The sequence below is a fragment of the Salmo trutta genome, unplaced genomic scaffold, assembly GCF_901001165.1.
Source record: "Salmo trutta unplaced genomic scaffold, fSalTru1.1, whole genome shotgun sequence".
In the NCBI taxonomy this organism is placed as follows: domain Eukaryota; kingdom Metazoa; phylum Chordata; class Actinopteri; order Salmoniformes; family Salmonidae; genus Salmo; species Salmo trutta.
The window spans coordinates 1,718,482-1,733,383 of NW_021823115.1; positions in this window are offsets into that span (position 1 = coordinate 1,718,482).

Consider the following 14,902-nt stretch of genomic DNA (forward strand, 5'->3'; position numbering starts at 1 on the left):
TGCCTGGCTGAGACAGTCTGACAAATAGATAATGTATTGTCCTGCCTGGCTGAGACAGTCTGATAATAGATAATGTATTGTCCTGCCTGGCTGAGACAGTCTGATAATAGATCATGTATTGTCCTGCCTGGCTGAGACAGTCTGATAATAGATAATGTATTGTCCTGCCTGGCTGAGACAGTCTGACAATAGATAATGTATTGTCCTGCCTGGTTGAGACAGTCTGATAATAGATAATGTATTGTCCTGCCTGGCTGAGACAAGCTGACAAATAGATAATGTATTGTCCTGCCTGGCTGAGACAGTCTGATAATAGATAATGTATTGTCCTGCCTGGCTGAGACAGTCTGATAACAGATAATGTATTGTCCTGCCTGGCTGAGACAGTCTGATAACAGATAATGTATTGTCCTGCCTGTCTGAGACAGTCTGATAATAGATAATGTATTGTCCTGCCTGGCTGAGACAATCTGATAATAGATAATGTATTGTCCTGCCTGGCTGAGACAGTCTGACAATAGATAATGTATTGTCCTGCCTGGCTGAGACAGTCTAATAATAAATAATGTATTTTCCTGCCTGGCTGAGACAGTCTGACAATAGATCATGTATTGTCCTGCCTGGCTGAGACAGTCTGATAATAGATCATGTATTTCCTGCCTGGCTGAGACAGTCTGACAATAGATAATGTATTGTCCTGCCTGGTTGAGACAGTCTGATAATAGATAGTGTATTGTCCTGCCTGGCTGAGACAGTCTGATAATAGATAATGTATTGTCCTGCCTGTCTGAGACAGTCTGACAATAGAAAATGAAATGTCCTGCCTGTCTGAGACAGTCTGATAATAGATCATGTATTGTCCTGCCTGTCTGAGACAGTCTGACAATAGATAATGTATTGTCCTGCCTGGCTGAGACAGTCTGATAATAGATAATGTATTGTCCTGCCTGGCTGAGTCTCCATCAGATTGTCTCTGTCTTTACATCAGACCAGCCGTGTCTCATTAGTACGGACAGGCTAACATCCTCTCCTCTCCACTCCTCTCCTCTCCTCTTTCCTCCACACTCCATTCCTCTGTTTTATTGTTGTTATTTATCTCCCTCATTAATTAGTGTATTTATTTCACATGGAGCCTCTCTGTGAGATGAAGCCTTTCTCTGTGTCTCTCAGTGCCAGGTCCGTCCTCGGGGACAAGAGGCCCATGATCTTGCTGGCAGAGTTACCCTCACTGTGGAGAGAAACAAAGAAAGCCCCAAATCTCCTCCCCAGACTCTCTCTCTCTCGTCCCTCCCCAGCTCCACCCTACTGATCCCTGGGCCTGGGGGAGGGAGGGGAGGGGGAGCCCCAAATGAATAATACAAGAAAAGAAGGGAAGATTTGACGATGAGCTCCCATAACCTCAGTGTAAAGCCATTCTATTGAGTCCTGGTGTTTAGAGCTAACCCTACCCTACCATCAGAACTCTATCCTAACATCAAAACCATAACCCTACCCTAACATCAAAACCATAACCCTACCCTAACATCAGAACCCTACCCTGTCCTAACATCAGAACCCTAACATCAGAACTCTACCCTAACATCAGAACCCTACCCTAACATCAGAACCCCACCCTACCCTAACATCAGAACCCTAACCCTACCCTAACATCATAACCCCTACCCTACCCTACCATCAGCACCCTAACCTACCCTAACCTACCCTAACTACACAACTCTACCCTAAGATCAGAACCCTAACCCTACCCTAACATCAGAACTCTAACCCTACCCTAACATCAGAACCCTACTCTAACATCAGAACCCTACCCTAACATAAGAACCCTACCCTACCATCAGAACTCTACCCTACCATCAAAACCCTAACCCTACCCTAACATCAGAACTCTACCCTACCATCAGAACCCTAACCTACCCTAACCTACCCTAACTACACAACTCTATCCTACCATCAGAACCCTACCCTAACATTAGAACTCTACCCTACCATCAGAACCCTAACCTACCCTAACCTACCCTAACTACACAACTCTATCCTACCATTAGAACCCTACCCTAACATTAGAACTCTACCCTACCATCAGAACCCTAACCTACCCTAACCTACCCTAACTTCAAAACCCTACCCTAACATCAGAACCCTACCCTAACCTACCCTAACTACACAACTCTATCCTAACATCAGAACCCTACCCTACCATCAGAACTCTACCCTAACATAAGAACCCTACCCTAACAACAGAACCCTACCCTAACCTACCCTAACTACACAACTCTATCCTACCATTAGAACCCTACCCTAACATTAGAACTCTACCCTACCATCAGAACCCTAACCTACCCTAACCTACCCTAACTTCAAAACCCTACCCTAACATCAGAACCCTACCCTAACCTACCCTAACTACACAACTCTATCCTAACATCAGAACTCTACCCTAACGTAAGAACTCTACCCTAACATCAGAACCCTAACCCTACCATAACATCAGAACCCTACCCTAACATCAGAACCCTAACCCTACCCTAACATCAGAACCCTAACCCTACCCTAACATCAGAACCCTAACCCTACCCTAACTTCAGAACCCTAACCCTACCATAACATCAGAACCCTAACCCTACCCTAACATCAGAACCCTACCCTACCCTACCATCAGAACCCTAACCCTACCCTAACATCGGAACCCCACCCTAACATCAAAACCCTAACCCTAACATCAGAACCCTAACCCTACCCTAACATCAGAACCCTACCCTAACATCAGAACCCTAACCTAACATCAGAACCCTAACCCTACCCTAACATCAGAACCCTAACCTAACATCAGAACCCTACCCTAACATCAGAACCCTATCCTAACATCAGAACCCTACCCTACCCTAACATCAGAACCCTAACCCTAACATCAGAACCCTACCCTAACATCAGAACCCTAACCCTACCCTAACATCAGAACCCTACCCTAACATCAGAACCCTACCCTACCCTAACATCAGAACCCTAACCTAACATCAGAACCCTAACCCTACCCTAACATCAGAACCCTAACCCTACCCTAACATCAGAACCCTACCCTACCCTAACATCAAATCCCTACCCTAACATCAGAACTCTAACCCTACCCTAACATCCAAACCCTACCGTAACATCAAACCCTACCCTTACATCAAAACCCTACCCTAACATCAGAACCCTAACCCTACCCTAACTTGAAAATCCTACCCTAACATCAGAACCCTAACCCTACCCTAACATCAGAACCCTAACCCTACCCTAACATCAGAACCCTAACTCTACCCTAACATCAGAACCCTACCCTACCCTAACATCAAACCCCTACCCTAACATCAGAACCCTAACCCTACCCTAACATCAGATCCCTACCCTAACATCAATACCCTACCCTAACATCAAAACCCTACCCTAACATCAGAACCCTACCCTAACATCAGAACCCTAACCCTACCATAACATCAGAACCCTACCCTAACTTCAGAACCCTAACCCTACCCTAACATCAGAACCCTACCCTACCATCAGAACCCTACCCTAACATCAGAACCCTACCCTAACATCAGAACCCTACCCTAACAGAACTCTATCCTAATGGAACTCACATAAAAAGCAGCAAAATACATAATTACTGCTATTAATATAATGAGGTCTTTGAGATGAGCTGCTGGTCTAAGCTCCCCTCAGAGGGAAATGGAAAGAGACTCACAATTACCTGAGCTGTTCCTCAGACATGAGCAAACATATTTAGTAGATAATTAGTAGATCATTTCTCAGGTATGTCTGGCAGAGGTCGAGGAGGCAGAGTTAAGGCAGGTAGCAGGGGGGTGAGGAGGCAGAGTTAAGGCAGGTAGCAGGGGGGTGAGGAGGCAGAGTTAAGGCAGGTAGCAGGGGGGTGAGGAGGCAGAGTTAAGGCAGGTAGCAGAGGGGTGAGGAGGCAGAGTTAAGGCAGGCAGCAAGGTGGTGTAGTGAGGAGGCAGAGTTAAGGCAGGTAGCAGGGGGTGTAGTGAGGAGGCAGAGTTAAGGCAGGTAGAAGGGTGGTGAGGAGGCAGAGTTAAGGCAGGTAGCAGGGGGGTGAGGAGGCAGAGTTAAGGCAGGTAGCAGGGGGGTGAGGAGGCAGAGTTAAGGCAGGTAGCAGGGGGGTGAGGAGGCAGAGTTAAGGCAGGTAGCAGGGGGGTGAGGAGGCAGAGTTAAGGCAGTCAGCAGGGTAGCAGGGTGGTGTGGTGAGGAGGCAGAGTTAAGGCAGGTAGCAGGGTGGTGAGGAGGCAGAGTTAAGGCAGGTAGCAGGGTGGTGAGGAGGCAGAGATAAGGCAGGTAGCAGAGGGGTGTATTGAGGAGGCAGAGTTAAGGCAGGTAGCAGGGTGGTGTGGTGAGTAGGCAGAGTTAAGGCAGGTAGCAGGGGGGTGAGGAGGCAGAGTTAAGGCAGGTAGCAGGGTGGTGAGGTGAGGAGGCAGAGTTAAGGCAGGTAGCAGGGTGGTGAGGAGGCAGAGTTAAGGCAGGTAGCAGGGTGGTGAGGAGGCAGAGTTAAGGCAGGTAGCAGGGTGGTGAGGAGGCAGAGTTAAGGCAGGCAGCAGGGTAGCAGGGTGGTGAGGAGGCAGCGTTAAGGCAGGTAGCAGGGGGGTGTGGTGAAGAGGCAGAGTTAAGGCAGGTAGCAGGGTGGTGAGGAGGCAGAGTTAAGGCAGGTAGCAGGGTGGTGTGGTGGCAGAGTTAAGGCAGGTAGCAGGGGGGTGAGGAGGCAGCGTTAAGGCAGATAGCAGGGTGGTGAGGTGAGGAGGCAGAGTTAAGGCTGGTAGCAGGGTGGTGAGGTGGCAGAGTTAAGGCAGATAGCAGGGTGGTGTAGTGAGGAGGCAGAGTTAAGGCAGGTAGCAGGGTGGTGAGGTGGCAGAGTTAAGGCAGGTAGCAGGGGGGTGAGGAGGCAGCGTTAAGGCAGATAGCAGGGTGGTGAGGAGGCAGCGTTAAGGCAGGTAACAGGGTGGTGAGGAGGCAGAGTTAAGGCAGATAGCAGGGGGGTGAGGAGGCAGAGTTAAGGCAGGCAGCAGGGGAGTGAGGAGGCAGAGTTAAGGCAGGTACCAGGGTGGTGTGGAGGCAGAGTTAAGGCAGGTAGCAGGGTGGTGAGGAGGCAGAGTTAAGGCAGGTAGCAGGGTGGTGTGGTGAGGAGGCAGAGTTAAGGCAGGTAGCAGGGTGGTGAGGAGGCAGCGTTAAGGCAGGTAGCAGGGGGGTGAGTAGGCAGAGTTAAGGCAGGTAGCAGGGTAGAAGGGTGGTGTGGGGAATGCCCTCTAGCTGATCACACTGTTAACAGTCTTCATCACTATGAACAGAGCATTACACTACATGGATCAACATTACTGCTTATTTCAGCTCTGATTAATAGTGAATTCTACCTCTTCACCTTTATACAAGCCTCTCTCTCTCTCTCTCTCTCTCTCTCTCTGCCTCTCCCTGAGAAGGGCTGGGTTGTGCATGATGAGTGGGGTTTAATAGTTGGCAGGAGTCTTTATCTTTCATACAGTGTAAGGAGACTCAGGGTGAAAAGCTGAGACCCTGGGGCATGTCTCCAACATCCAGGGCTTTGGTTAACAGCTCCGGCAGAGGTTTCCATCTTCCTCTGAACATGAGAGAGATAATCACTGATCAAAAACACATCAGGTCTCTGTAGTCAGAAGGGCGTCTTCTGTCAGAGTTACCTTACGTAAGATGGGAAGACTGAGCTAACTGCCTCTGGTTTTAACACCGGGTCAACTGAGCTCTACGCTTTGAAACGTTAGCAATCAGGTCCCAGAGTATAAACTCTCACACTCCGTCAGATGGGGAAAGATCTGCTTTGATAATTACTGCACTTCGGTTAATGACATTGTCATGACTTTAAAATAACTTTACTAAGATTTGAATAATGTTGGCAGTTTGTGTTTTAAGCATAGAGATTTGACAGTTTAATCGTAGATGCAGTAAACTGTTTAAGTCCTCGATTCTTTAATGGAGAGCAAGCTGTTATGGTTTCTTCGGGACGATTTTGCATGAAGCAACTTGCACACAATGGCAGAGTTGCACAAAAGTTGCTTTGGCCTCCAAACAATTTACTGGAAGCTTAATGTATCATGTTGACCAGCACTCTGTCTGACGAAGGCACCCAGAGAGAACGGACTCCCAGTCTCAGGGCTAGTATTGTGTCTTAGAGAATGTATCAGGTGAACCAGATAGTTGCTCAAAATGATGTCACCTGCAATGTCCAGCTGCAACCAGATTGTGGTGTGATGGTGTAATATCTCCGTCAAACAGCCATGGGAAATGAAATGAATTAATATGATGACAGCAGCATTCTGACAGTTTACAATTTTTGGAGGGACTCGCAGGCCATCTGAAGCCCTGTGAAACACATTAGTGACTGATAGTCTTGAAGAGCGATAGTCTGTTAGTGGAATGGTCCGGTCCATCTGACTGGCTTGGAGGAGGAGGAGGAGGAGGATGAGGAGGAGGAGGAAGAGGAGGAGGAGGAAGAGGAGAGGAGGAGGAGGAGGTGTGGAGAGGAGAAGGAGGAGGAGGAGGAGGAGTGGAGAGGAGGAGCAGGAGGAGGAGGAGTAGGAGGAGGAGATGGCGAAGGAGGAGGAGGAGGAGGAGGAGGAGGAGGAGGAGGAGTGGAGAGAAGGAGGAGGAGGAGGAGGGAGGAGGAGGAGTGGAGAGGAGAAGGAGGAGGAGGAGGAGGAGGAGTGGAGAGGAGGAGGAGGAGGAGGAGTGGAGAGGAGGAGGAGGAGGAGGAAGAGGAGGAGTGGAGAGGAGGAGGAGGAGGAGGAGGAGGAGGAGTGGAGAGGAGAAGGAGGAGGAGGAGGATGAGTGGAGAGGAGGAGGAGGAGGAGGAGGGAGGAGGAGGAGTGGAGAGGAGGAGGAGGAGTAGTGGAGAGGAGGAGGAGGAGTAGTGGAGAGGAGGAGGAGGAGGAGGATTGGAGAGGAGGAGGAGGAGTGGAGAGGAGGAGCAGGAGGAGGAGGAGGAGGAGCAGGCGGAGGAGGAGGAGTGGAGAGGAGAAGGAGGAGGAGGAGGGAGGAGGAGGAGTGGAGAGGAGGAGGAGGAGTAGTGGAGAGGAGGAGGAGGAGGAGGAGGAGGAGGAGTGGAGAGGAGGAGGAGGAAGGAGGAGTGGAGAGGAGGAGGAGGAGTGGAGAGGAGAAGGAGGAGGAGGAGGAGGAGTGGAGAGGAGGAGGAGGAAGGAGGAGTGGAGAGGAGAAGGAGGAGGAGGAGGAGTGGAGAGGAGGAGGAGGAGGAGGATTGGAGAGGAGGAGGAGGAGGAGGAGGAGGAGGAGTGGAGACGAGGAGGAGGAGGAGTGGAGAGGAGGAGATGGGGGAGGAGGAGGAGGAGCAGGCGGAGGAGGAGGAGGAGGAGTGGAGAGGAGAAGGAGGAGGAGGAGGAGGGAGGAGGAGGAGTGGAGAGGAGGAGGAGGAGGAGTGGAGAGGAGGAGGAGGAGGAGGAGGAGGAGGAGGAGGAGTGGAGAGGGGGAGGAGGAGAAGGAAGAGGAGGAGGAGGAGGGAGAGGAGGAGGGAGAGGAGGAGGAGGAGGAGGAGGAGGAGCAGGCGGAGGAGGAGGAGGAGGAGCAGGTTGGAGGAGGAGGAGGAGGATGAACAGTTGACGATCTTTCTTGGCAAAACAGAGACCGTACACCTGATGAAAGCCCAGGGTGAGACGCTTGATGGGATAGTGAGTGTCAAAACGACTTCCTGATTAGAGGGGGGGGGGGGCTCTACCATCGACAGTCACAGTGTCTGAAGTCTTATTGAAACGTTCTTGTTTTAAATTGACTTACTGAAACTCTAATAGGTTTTATTTGCTTTTGGTTTAATTTCCAGCTGAAGTCAGGGCGTCTAGTTGTGGTTGAGAAGACAAAACAGAAAACATATAATCAGTGTCTCAGCGTCTCCTACAGACATCAAGGAGCTGATCTGATCTGGCAGGGGGTTAGGTTTGGTGCAGAATGGATTTAACATCTCTGTAACTGATCCAGAGACAGGATTAGTGATGGTTCTTCTTTCATTCAAAACAAGACCAACGCTTGGTGGTGGGGGGAGGGGGGATATCCTTCTCTTATAGTTCACAGATCCACATTTACCGTGAAGGACTGCAATTACTTTGCATCTTCTCGTTTTTATATTTTGATGTATGTATGTCTTTTTTTTTTTTTTTTTAAATGCATAGTTAGATTTCAGAAACTAGCTAGTTGGACTATAGGGGTCAGAAATTAGCTAGTTGGATTATAGTGGTAATGAAACTAGCTAGTTGGATTATAGGGGTCAGAAACTAGCTAGTTGGATTATAGTGGTAATGAAACTAGCTAGTTGGATTATAGTGGTAATGAAACTAGCTAGTTGGATTATAGTGGTAATGAAACTAGCTAGTTGGATTATAGTGGTAATGAAACTAGCTATTTGGATTATAGTGGTCAGAAACTAGCTAGTTGGATTATAGTGGTAATGAAACTAGCTAGTTGGATTTTAGTGGTAATGAAACTAGCTAGTTGGATTATAGGGGTCAGAAACTAGCTAGTTGGAGTATAGTGGTAATGAAACTAGCTAGTTGGATTATAGTGGTAATGAAACTAGCTAGTTGGATTATAGTGGTCAGAAACTAGCTAGTTGGATTATAGGGGTCAGAAACTAGCTAGTTGGATTATAGTGGTAATGAAACTAGCTAGTTGGAGTATAGTGGTAATGAAACTAGCTAGTTGGATTATAGTGGTAATTAAACTAGCTAGTTGGATTATAGGGGTCAGAAACTAGCTAGTTGGATTATAGTGGTAATGAAACTAGCTAGTTGGATTATAGGGGTCACAAACTAGCTAGTTGCATTATAGGGGTAATGAAACTAGCTAGTTGGATTATAGTGGTAATGAAACTAGCTAGTTGGAGTATAGTGGTAATGAAACTAGCTAGTTGGAGTATAGTGGTAATGAAACTAGCTAGTTGGATTATAGTGGTAATGAAATTAGCTAGTTGGATTATAGTGGTAATGAAACTAGCTAGTTGGATTTTAGTGGTAATGAAACTAGCTAGTTGGATTATAGTGGTAATGAAACTAGGTAGTTGGATTATAGTGGTAATGAAACTAGCTAGTTGGATTATAGTGGTAATGAAACTAGCTAGTTGGATTAAAGGGGTAATGAAACTAGCTAGTTGGATTATAGGGGTCACAAACTAGCTAGTTGGATTATAGGGGAAATGAAACTAGCTAGTTGGATTATAGTGGTAATGAAACTAGCTAGTTGGATTATAGTGGTAATGAAACTAGCTAGTTGGATTATAGTGGTAATGAAACTAGCTAGTTGGATTTTAGTGGTAATGAAACTAGCTAGTTGGATTATAGTGGTCAGAAACTACCTAGTTGGATTATAGTGGTAATGAAACTAGCTAATTGGATTATAGGGGTCAGAAACTAGCTAGTTGGATTATAGTGTTAATGAAACTAGCTAGTTGGATTATAGTGGTAATGAAACTAGCTAGTTGGATTATAGTGGAAATGAAACTAGCTAGTTGGATTATAGTGGTTATGAAACTAGCTAGTTGGATTATAGGGGTCAGAAACTAGCTAGTTGGATTATAGTGGAAATGAAACTAGCTAGTTGGATTATAGTGGAAATGAAACTAGCTAATTGGATTTTAGTGGTAATGAAACTAGCTAGTTGGATTATAGGGGTCAGAAACTAGCTAGTTGGATTATAGTGTTAATGAAACTAGCTAGTTGGATTATAGTGGAAATGAAACTAGCTAGTTGTATTATAGTGTTAATGAAACTAGCTAGTTGGATTATAGGGGTGAGAAACTAGCTAGTTGGATTATAGGGGTAATGAAACTAGCTAGTTGGATTGTAGTGGTAATGAAACTAGCTAGTTGGATTTTAGTGGTAATGAAACTAGCTAGTTGGATTATAGGGGTCAGAAACTAGCTAGTTGGATTATAGTGTTAATGAAACTAGCTAGTTGGATTATAGGGGTCAGAAACTAGCTAGTTGGATTATAGTGGAAATGAAACTAGCTAGTTGGATTATAGTGGAAATGAAACTAGCTAATTGGATTTTATTGGTAATGAAACTAGCTAGTTGGATTATAGGGGTCAGAAACTAGCTAGTTGGATTATAGTGGTAATGAAACTAGCTAGTTGGATTATAGTGGTAATGAAAATAGCTAGTTGGAGTATAGGGGTCAGACACTAGCTCGTTGGATTAAAGGGGTCAAGAAACTTGCTAGTTGGATTATAGTGGTAATGAAACTAGCTAGTTGGATTATAGTGGTAATGAAACTAGCTAGTTGGATTTTAATGGTAATGAAACTAGCTAGTTGGATTTAAGGGGTCAGAAACTAGCTAGTTGGATAATAGGGGTCAGAAACTAGCTAGTTGGATTATAGTGGTAATGAAACTAGCTAGTTGGATTTTAGTGGTAATGAAACTAGCTAGTTGGATTATAGGGGTCAGAAACTAGCTAGTTGGATTATAGTGGTAATGAAACTAGCTAGTTGATTTATAGTGGTAATGAAACTAGCTAGTTTGATTATAGGGGTCAGAAAATAGCTAGTTGGATTATAGGGGTCAGAAACTAGCTAGTTGGATAATAGGGGTCAGAAACTAGCTAGTTGGATTATAGTGGTAATGAAACTAGCTAGTGGGATTATAGGGGTCAGAAACTAGCTAGTTGGAGTATAGTGGTAATGAAACTAGCTAGTTGGAGTATAGTGGTAATGAAACTAGCTAGTTGGATTATAGTGGTAATGAAACTAGCTAGTTGGATTATAGTGGTAATGAAACTAGCTAGTTGGAGTATAGTGGTAATGAAACTAGCTAGTTGGATTATTGTGGTAATGAAACTAGCTAGTTGGATTGTAGTGGTAATGAAACTAGCTAGTTGGATTATTGTGGTAATGAAACTAGCTAGTTGGATTATAGTGGTAATGAAACTAGCTAGTTGGAGTATAGTGTTAATGAAACTAGCTAGTTGGAGTATAGTGGTAATGAAACTAGCTAGTTGGAGTATAGTGGTAATGAAACTAGCTAGTTGGATTATAGGGGTCAGAAACTAGCTAGTTGGAGTATAGTGGTAATGAAACTAGCTAGTTGGATTATAGTGGCCAGAAACTAGCTAGTTGGATTATAGGGGTCAGAAACTAGCTAGTTGGATTATAGTGGTAATGAAACTAGCTAGTTGGAGTATAGGGGTCAGAAACTAGCTAGTTGGATTATAGTTGTAATGAAACTATCTAGTTGGATTATAGTGGTAATGAAACTAGCTAGTTGGATTTTAGTGGTAATGAAACTAGCTAGTTAGATTATAGGGGTCAGAAACTAGCTAGTTGGATTATAGTGGTAATGAAACTAGGTAGTTGGATTATAGTGGTCAGAAACTTGCTAGTTGGAGTACAGGGGTCAGAAACTAGCTAGTTGGATTATAGTGGTAATGAAACTAGCTAGTTGGAGTATAGTGGTAATGAAACTAGCTATTTGGATTATAGTGGTAATGAAACTAGCTAGTTGGATTTTAGTGGTAATGAAACTATCTATTTGGATTATAGTGGTAATGAAACTAGCTAGTTGGATTATAGTGGTAATGAAAATAGCTAGTTGGAGTATAGGGGTCAGACACTAGCTCGTTGGATTAAAGGGGTCAAGAAACTTGCTAGTTGGATTATAGTGGTAATGAAACTAGCTAGTTGGATTATAGTGGTAATGAAACTAGCTAGTTGGATTTTAGTGGTAATGAAACTAGCTAGTTGGATTTAAGGGGTCAGAAACTAGCTAGTTGGATAATAGGGGTCAGAAACTAGCTAGTTGGATTATAGTGGTAATGAAACTAGCTAGTTGGATTATAGGGGTCAGAAACTAGCTAGTTGGATTATAGTGGTAATGAAACTAGCTAGTTTGATTATAGGGGTCAGAAAATAGCTAGTTGGATTATAGGGGTCAGAAACTAGCTAGTTGGATAATAGGGGTCAGAAACTAGCTAGTTGGATTATAGTGGTAATGAAACTAGCTAGTGGGATTATAGGGGTCAGAAACTAGCTAGTTGGAGTATAGTGGTAATGAAACTAGCTAGTTGGAGTATAGTGGTAATGAAACTAGCTAGTTGGATTATAGTGGTAATGAAACTAGCTAGTTGGATTATAGTGGTAATGAAACTAGCTAGTTGGAGTATAGTGGTAATGAAACTAGCTAGTTGGATTATTGTGGTAATGAAACTAGCTAGTTGGATTATAGTGGTAATGAAACTAGCTAGTTGGATTATTGTGGTAATGAAACTAGCTAGTTGGATTATAGTGGTAATGAAACTAGCTAGTTGGAGTATAGTGTTAATGAAACTAGCTAGTTGGAGTATAGTGGTAATGAAACTAGCTAGTTGGAGTATAGTGGTAATGAAACTAGCTAGTTGGATTATAGGGGTCAGAAACTAGCTAGTTGGAGTATAGTGGTAATGAAACTAGCTAGTTGGATTATAGTGGCCAGAAACTAGCTAGTTGGATTATAGGGGTCAGAAACTAGCTAGTTGGATTATAGTGGTAATGAAACTAGCTAGTTGGAGTATAGGGGTCAGAAACTAGCTAGTTGGATTATAGTTGTAATGAAACTATCTAGTTGGATTATAGTGGTAATGAAACTAGCTAGTTGGATTTTAGTGGTAATGAAACTAGCTAGTTAGATTATAGGGGTCAGAAACTAGCTAGTTGGATTATAGTGGTAATGAAACTAGCTAGTTGGATTATAGTGGTCAGAAACTTGCTAGTTGGAGTACAGGGGTCAGAAACTAGCTAGTTGGATTATAGTGGTAATGAAACTAGCTAGTTGGAGTATAGTGGTAATGAAACTAGCTATTTGGATTATAGTGGTAATGAAACTAGCTAGTTGGATTTTAGTGGTAATGAAACTATCTATTTGGATTATAGTGGTAATGAAACTAGCTAGTTGGATTTTAGTGGTAATGAAATTAGCTAGTTGGATTATAGTGGTCAGAAACTAGCTAGTTGGATTATAGTGGTCAGAAACTAGTTAGTTGGATTATAGTGGTAATGAAACTAGCTAGTTGGAGTATAGGGGTCAGAAACTTGCTAGTTGGAGTATAGTGGTAATGAAAATAGCTAGTTGGATTATAGTGGTAATGAAACTAGCTAGTTGGATTATAGGGGTAATGAATCTAGCTAGTTGGATTATAGGGGTCAGAAACTAGCTAGTTGGAATATAGGGGTCAGAAACTAGCTAGTTGGATTATAGTGGTAATGAAACTAGCTATTTGGATTTTAGTGGTAATGAAACTAGCTAGTTGGATTATAGGGGTCAGAAACTAGCTAGTTGGATTATAGTGGTAACGAAACTAGCTCGTTGGATTATAGTGTTAATGAAACTAGCTAGTTGGATTATAGTGGTAATGAAACTAGCTAGTTGGAGTATAGGGGTCAGAAACTAGCTAGTTGGATTATAGTGGTTATGAAACTAGCTAGTTGGATTATAGTGGTAATGAAACTAGCTAGTTGGATTATAGTGGTAATGAAACTAGCTAGTTGGATTATAGGGGTCAGAAACTAGCTAGCTGGATTATAGGGGTCAGACACTAGCTAGTTGGATTAATGAAACTAGCTAGTTGGAGTATAGGGGTGAAAATCTAGCTAGTTGGATTATAGTGGTAATAAAACTTTCTAGATGGAGTATAGTGGTAATGAAACTAGCTAGTTGTATTTTAGTGATAATGAAACTAGCTAGTTGGATTATAGGGGTCAGACACTAGCTAGTTGGATTATAGGGGTCAGAAACTAGCTAGTTGGATTATAGTGGTAATGAAACTAGCTAGTTGGATTATAGGGGTCAGAAACTAGCTAGTTGGATTATAGGGGTCTGACACTAGCTAGTTGGATTATAGGGGTCAGAAACTAGCTAGTTGGATTATAGTGGTAATGAAACTAGCTAGTTGGATTATAGGGGTCAGAAACTAGCTAGTTGGATTATAGGGGTCAGACACTAGCTAGTTGGATTATAGTGGTAATGAAACTAGCTAGTTGGAGTATAGGGGTCAGAAACTAGCTAGTTGGATTATAGGGGTCAGAAAGCAGACAGACGGATTTGTCCTTGGCACCTCTCTTGGCAGAGCAGAGACATGGCACAACAGAGAGATGCCACCTCGCTGCGCCAACAGACCTGTTCCCTGGGCCCCTTGGCAACCACTCTGGAATCACGTTTACGTCCTGGGGGTGAGGGAGGAATGTGGACGGGATCATCACTCACTAATCACAGACTACCCTGATACACTGACACACTGCTAATTACAGACAACAATAGCTTCGTCCCAGAGACAACCTCGACTCCAGGGTGCTGCTAGAATCACAGTCTTCAGTGTCCTATGGGGTTTCCCTTCTCTCACAACCCTTAGAACAGAACTGTGTTTCCCTGGGAGAGCATCAATCACCCTGCCAGATTAAGTGAAAAAGAGAACTCCCATCCCTCCAAATTAAATATCCTCCAGGCCAGTGAATGTGTCCATGCATTCATTGAACCATATCAATGAAATGTATTTATAAAGCCCTTCTTTACTTCAGCTGATGTCTCAAAGTGCTGTGCAGACACCCAGCCGTAACCCCCCCCCAAAAAAACAGCAAGCAATACAGATGTAGAAGGCACGGTGGCTAGGAAAAACCTCCCCGTAGAAACTCCCTAGAAATAACCAGTGGAAGCAGCATTAACGAAGGAAGAGTTTGACTAAAGCAGATAGTATATTGTCTCTGTGAGGTGAGTACTACTACTACTCAACAGTGACATGTTCTCCAGACTCCGGCGTTGATTAGCAACATAGCATTTTCCACCGCAGCTGGGAAGACGTCTGGTTGAGCTCTGTCAGGGTTTTTTTTTAGACTGCCAGGCTGGCAGGAACAGAGTTAACGC